Source organism: Phyllostomus discolor, chromosome 15 (genome assembly GCF_004126475.2).
Source record: "Phyllostomus discolor isolate MPI-MPIP mPhyDis1 chromosome 15, mPhyDis1.pri.v3, whole genome shotgun sequence".
NCBI lineage: Eukaryota > Metazoa > Chordata > Mammalia > Chiroptera > Phyllostomidae > Phyllostomus > Phyllostomus discolor.
In genome coordinates, this window is record NC_040917.2 from 16,064,364 (window position 1) to 16,071,065 (window position 6,702).

The 6,702-nt window shown below is 44.7% G+C and overlaps 1 long non-coding RNA gene across 1 annotated transcript; it reads left to right on the plus strand.

The window, feature by feature from the left end:
- The first annotated feature begins 4,189 nt into the window (after nucleotides 1–4,189).
- Nucleotides 4,190–5,646, plus strand: LOC118498284. The gene is made up of 2 exons (XR_004900805.1): nucleotides 4,190–4,321; nucleotides 4,353–5,646. It is a non-coding gene; the product is annotated as an uncharacterized LOC118498284 (long non-coding RNA).
- The last annotated feature ends 1,056 nt before the right edge of the window (nucleotides 5,647–6,702 follow it).

Here is a 6,702-nt window from a genome sequence, read left to right on the forward strand (position 1 = left end):
CCATCAGTTATGGGAGGAATGGACATCATGGGCCTTGTGATATGATGCCCCCAAAGGACATAACACAATGTACGTTCCTGAAAAACAATGCACATAATGTATATGAGGTGTACAAATCTATAGAATGTCTCCGTGTTCTTCAAAAACATTACTGTCATAGCCCTGACCGGTGTGGCTCAGTTGGTTGGGCATCATTCTGCAAAGCCAAAGGTCATTGGTCCGACTCCTTGTTGGAGCATGTGCCTGGGTTGTGGGTTTGGTTCTGGGTGGCAGAGGTACAAGGGGCAACCAGTTGATGTTTCTCTCTCACATCTATGTTTCTCTCCCTTTCTCTCTCCCTTCTTTCCCCGCCCCCCGCTCTAAAAATAAATAAATAGTATCTTTGAAAAAAAAATGAATGTCATAAAAGACAATGACTAAGAATCTGTCCCACATTAAAAGAGATGAAAGAGGCAAAACAAATAAATCCATGGGTGACCCTGAATTGGTTTAGAAAAAACACCTCTAATGAACATTGTTGCGACAACTGGTAAACTTTGAATATGACCTATACAGGAGGTAATTATGTATAATAACATTAAATTAACTGATTTGGATCACTTTATTAGGGTCTTGTAAGAGAGTGTCCTTGTTCTTAGGAAACGCACGTTGAAATATTTAGGTGTAAAGGGGCAGGATGTCTCAGTTTGCTCTCAGATGGTTCCATAGACAGAGACTGCGGTCAGTACAGCAGATATGATAAGTGTTAACAGCTGGAGAATCTGAATGAAGCGTGGACAAGGGTCACTTGTACTATCTTCAATTATTTCCACATAAAAATTTTATTTTTATTTTTCAGTTACAGTTGACATTCAATATTATATTAGTTTCAGGCATATAACAGGCACTATGGTTTGACATTTATATAACTTATGAAGCGATTTCCCCGATAATACATAGTTATTACAGTATTATTGACTGTATTATGAAGTGATTCCCCTGGATAATACATAGTTATTGCAATATTATTGACTATATTACCTATGCTGTACTTTACATCCCTGTGACTATCCAAATAAAAAGGCTTTAAAGGTTGCTTAATATTTCCATATTTTTGTATCTTCATAAAATCCTACGACAAAGGTCAAGGTGCACAAATCACTAAATTTCGAAGCTTTCTATTCTTTGGCTCTGGATCTTCATCTTCACATTTCCAAGGTGTTCTTTCTTTTGCAGCTTTGGTTTGGAATCGAACCGTCAGATGGTAGATACACGGGAGCTGCAAAAAAGCTAAGCGTGACTAAGGACTACAGGACACGGACGGGGGGGGGGGGGGGGGGGGGGGCGGGGCAGCCACTGGAGCAGGAAGAACAGCTGGTAGTGGCGGTGGTGAGCTGGTTAGAACTGGCATCCCTCCCCTATTCATGGGCAAGTAAACGATTGGTCATTTCACCTATCACTGTTGCAACTGTGAAATCCTTTGGAGTTGTTCCTCTGGTTCGTCTTCCCCAAGGTTGTTTAGCATTCAATAAATGCCTTATGCCTAATTTGTCTGACACATTTGCATATTTGGAATATGTTAGTGTTATCTCCACTAACAGATTGTAATTGCACTTTTCTACTTAGGATATTGCTGTCTCTTCATAGAACATGTTACACTTTGGCCTGAAATGAATTCATTTCCTACCTTGTTTCATTAAAGATACTTCCTTGGAAGGTTAGATTGAAATAGAACTTCTACATATAGAATCATGTTTTTAATCCATTATGGGAGCTCTCATTATAAAGAAAACCCATAAAAAAATCCTTTAAAAACTGAATTGTCATTCCCTAACTTAATTTATTTTTAAAAAGATTTTATTTATTTATTTTTAGACAGAGAGGAAGGGAGGGAGAAAGAGAGGAAGAGAAACATTAATGTGTGGTTGCCTCTCATGCATCCCCCACTGGGGACCCAGCTGCAACCCAGGCATGTGCCCTGGATGGGAATTGAACCCGTGACCCTTTGGTTCTCAGGCCAGCGCTCAGCTCACTGAGCCACACCAGCCAGGGCTAATTTGTCTATTTTTTAAATCATTAACTAAATGCAATTTTGTTTTGCATAGAATGGGCATTTCATGTATTTTGCTTGAAATAGGCTTTTTTTTTCCTTTCCCCTTATCTCCCTCCATGTGATCAGCTAGTTAACATCTATCGCTGATCTAAACAACACAATACAACTTCGGAAACAATTTAAACCACTTCCTGCCAGTAAACTCATTCACATTGTCCTCTGTTTATGTATATTGGAATTGTGCCCTTAATATTCCCTACACATTTTTTTCAATAGAGAAAATTTCAAAACAGATGGTTGCTTTGTTTTAGTTACTAAAATCAATGCAAGTTTTAGAGATGCTTTCCAATCCAAACAAGTACTTGTAACTAAAACAAACATTTGAACTTTTAGGAGAAACTCCTTACTCCAGACAACTGCTGATGTGCATTCTATCATCATTAGATTTTTTTTTGTCTTGGTGGTTTCTAAATTTTTTTTAATTATTGACTTTAGAGAGAAAGAAGGGGTGTTACAGAACAACAAGGGGGGCCTGGGACGATATACTATTATTGAAAGAAGGCCCCGGGTCCGTTATGTCCGTCGCCCTAGGAAAGACGTCTCTCAATGCCAGAGATTCGTGAAAAGGAAAGGAAATGTTTATTTAATGCTATACTAACTTAAAGTAGTGACCTAATGTCTATCAAAAAATCCTAAAGTCCCTAAAAACACCCACAAACACACAGTCCTTCCTTCCTTCCTTCCCCCTTTGCCCAGTCCAGAGTACTGTATCTCAGGAAAGGAAATAGAAGTCCATGGCTCAGGCAGTCCTCTGGTTCTTCCCAGTTAGTACTCCCTCTTGACTGGGAGACCTCCCTGGGTTCCTGGCACCCTCGGCTGAGTCGCCGGGATCTCTGCTAAAACCAGGTGGTGGTTCTCCCTTCTAAAGCTGTGGGGGCCCCACTCTGCCAGGCCGCGTGGTTCTCTCCTCAGGGCTGCGCATGGCTCTCCTTCCTAAAGCAGCATGGTTCTCTCCTCCCACACTCAGCTTCACATGCCAGAACTCGTGTCCTTCCAGCTTTACTGGGCTGCCATCATGAGTTTGGACAGGTGTGGCCCCATGTCCTGGAGCCAATCCTCTCTGAGCTCCCACACAGGCGCTGTAACTCAGGGGACCCGCCCCCCCAGTTACATCTGGGTGGGGAAGTTACTTCCATTCCCCTGGCTTAGAGCTGATCACAGCTACTTAACATATCTATGCAACCAGTCAAAGGTTATAGATATGCCTAACGACCACGCCAGAGCTTAGCTGCAAGGCTGTTACTATGCTAAACAGCTCTCAATGGCCCTGCTCCATTTGTCCCTTCCCCCAACCCACACCCTGGGTGGGGGTGCGGGGGATGGAGACATCCCAAAATCTCCTAGACACCTTAAGTTCTGGACCCCATTTCAAATGCCTATTTGGGCCCCCCCCTTGGCTGTACCCTGTAACAGGGGGAGAGAGAGAGAGAAATATCAATTTTGCTGTTCCTGTTGTTTGTGCACTCATTGGTTGATTCTTATATGTGCCCTGACTGGGGATTGAACCCACAACCCTGTCCTCTTGGGACAATGCTATACTCTAACCAGCTGAGCCACCCAGGCAGGGCTGTCTCAGAGTTTTGTATAAATCAGACACAGTCTACTGTCTGGTACAATGTTTCTCCATGTTTAGGCCCATGCCCTGTTTGATAGCGGTAGAAATCTCGGTTTCGACCTGAAATCCTGGGAACGTCCATGGAGGGCCATGCCCCATGTCCCCTCCTTTCTCATGACTTCGGCGCTCACTGCTTCTCTGTATTCCCTGCAGCCCAGGAGATCTCGTTAAACATTACTTTCAGAAGTTTTTTTTTCAATAAAAATATGGTGGGTTTTTTGCCAGTATAAAATAATATTATACGATTACCCTGTGATTTCACCTTGTATAGTTCCCTTCTCCAGGTTCTGAGAACTGTCCCTCCTTGGGGGAGGGGTGTGGTCCTTACATTTGCGGATCTCGTGCATATTCCAGTAACCACGTGGAAGTCAGATGGCTGACCTTTGGCACGGATCTGCTAAAGGGCATTCTGGGGAGAAGTTGCACCGTACTTTGCCTCATCCTGCCTCCCTTTAGGGGCATGGCCTTCTGTGGGTACCAAGCAGTTACCCATGTCTTTGTTTTATATCTCTTGGCTTCCTGGCATTATTTTTAATAGTTCTCCCATAATCATATAATAGCTTCATTTATAAGGTCATTGAGATCCAAGAAATAACAAGCGTTCAAATAGTTTAGTCAAAGACTTTAAATAGCTACAGGAGGCAGGACGTTCCCAGCTGGGCTGTTGAGGGTGGTGTTGTAGGATTTAGATTGCACAGCAAAGAAGTTGAAAGTATCATATTACAACTGCAAAAGGAGAAGATCTCAGTATTGGAATCTACAGTGTCCTAACAGCTCCTTTAAACTTGGAGTAGTTGGTTAGGAGAAGGCAAGGGGTGCATCGACAAAGGAGCATTCGTTTCCCCACAATGAAGGAAGCGGCTGATTTATTTTGCTAGTTTAGCTACATCCTCCTGTCCTTCCCCCTCCTCCTCTGTATGATAATGCCAGTCGTAGTAGTGATTTTGCTCCTGGTCTTCATTTTCAGCCCAAACTTTGCAGCTTTTTTACTCGTGCTCAAACCACCCCAGAGAAGGTATCAGAAAGTAGGAGAAGAGAAGGTTGGGAATGGGAATAATAAAGAGAGAGAAACTAGGCATTGCATGCATGTTTCTAGTGACTCTAAAATCTGTACCCGTGTTGAGCCATCAGCGGGAAGCTAGGTGCCGCTGTTTTCTTCCTCCGTACATGTTCTGTAGCTGTTGGTGACTATGTCACACAGGAAAAAAATGCGCTCTGGTGGCAGCCAGGAATAGTTTTTTTCCCTCCTGAGCAACGAATTGCTTTAATTTTCTGAGAGCACTGGGAATCCTAAAATGCATCGTGGTTTTTTTTCTTCCCCCTGTCCTGGAATCTTGAACACTCTGAATTCAGATGTTGCACCTCCCATCTCTGCCCAGCGGATAAGCCCACGTAGGTTCCTCCTTTTATTTTTCACCTGTATATTTTCTTCAATCTGATTTTCTTGTTTTTATTTTTGTTTTATGACAGTGTATTGTAAAATGATCAAGACACTTTATTTCCTCTTTGGAAACAATGGCATGTAAATAAATAGTAGTTAAAAATGTGAAGGGAGAAACTCTGAGATGGGAAGGGACCCGGGACAATTACCCCGTGACGTTCAGTGAGTTGTTACGGGAGGCAGCAGCACGTAGTGTTTCAATGCACAGGTTCTGGAGTCTGGGGGGTGGGGTTCCGTCTCATGAAATTGACGTGTGTTTGATGGAATCTTCTAGGTTCTCTGTATTTTAGGACATGACTGTCTTTTAGTCATAGTTTAGTCAGGGTGTTAGTTATATGGATTACTGGGGGACCTATTATCCCCAAATTTAGCAAATTGAAACAACACACACTCATTATTCCACGGTTATGGTGAGTCAGGAACCTGGGCGGGGCTTGGCTGGGGCCTCTGCTTCGGGATCTCTGATAGGGCTGCAACCTAGAGTGTTATCTGAAGGCTCGGCCAGGGAGGAATCCACCTCTAACCTCCCCCCTCCCCGGTTGGCGATGGGATTTGGGGCCTCAACGTTGTTGAGCAGGGGCCTCCCTGAGTGCCTTGCCACTCACTTCATCAAAGCCAGCAAGGGACACATTCTACTATCAAGATGAAGGTGACAATCTTGTGTGCCCTACTGCTATAAAGAATTTGTTTGGTCTTTGCTCCCGGTTCCTGGGAGATGGCCTCTAAATCCTTAAACTTTCTTGAGTTATTGAAGTGTCTTTCATTCATGGGCGACTGCTCAACCACACCTGAGTGTTTGCTGACGAGATGACTCAGGGTGGGGAGTCAGAAAGACTCACCTTGCAATTAGAGGGTTGGAAGTAGCTCATCAGAGGAAGGGGCCAGAGATGGAGTTCAGTCGCATCTCATGGCCCATCATTAAGTCAGTCGTATGCATAGGTAAGCAGTTGCACAGGTAAGCAAACTCCAATAAAAGGTCTGGACACTGAAGCGCAGGGGAGCTTCCTGGCTGACGGGCACATCGACGTGCCAGAAGGTTGGTGTCCAGATGCCACCAGGGGGAGACACAGAAACTCCGCATTCACGACCCTCCCCAGCTTTGCTCTTCGAGTCTCGTCATTTGGCTGGTCCTATTTGTGTCCTTCACGATAAAGCACGGGTTGTAGATAGTCCTTTCCCGAGCTCTGTGGATTGTTCTCTACAGTGTGATTGAACCTGAGAGGCTGGTGAGAACTCCCCAGATATCCAGGCAGTTGCCTGGAAGAGCTGGTGGCGTGGGGACCCCCAGCCTGTGGCTGGCATCAGATGTGCAGGCCATCTTGTGGGGAATTGTGCCCCTGCGTCCCTGGCGTCTGCACCCACTCCAGGTGGTCGGCGTTGGACTGGACCACAGTATTCACCCGATCTCGAAGTGCCATCCCAGTCCCTTTGCTGTGTCCTGTTGGTGAGCAGCAAGTCAGAAGGCCCACACTTCAGGGACGGGGAATTATGTAAGGGCACGAACCCCGGGAAGCAGGGACAGTGGGAAATGTTTGATCACATCATACCCACAGA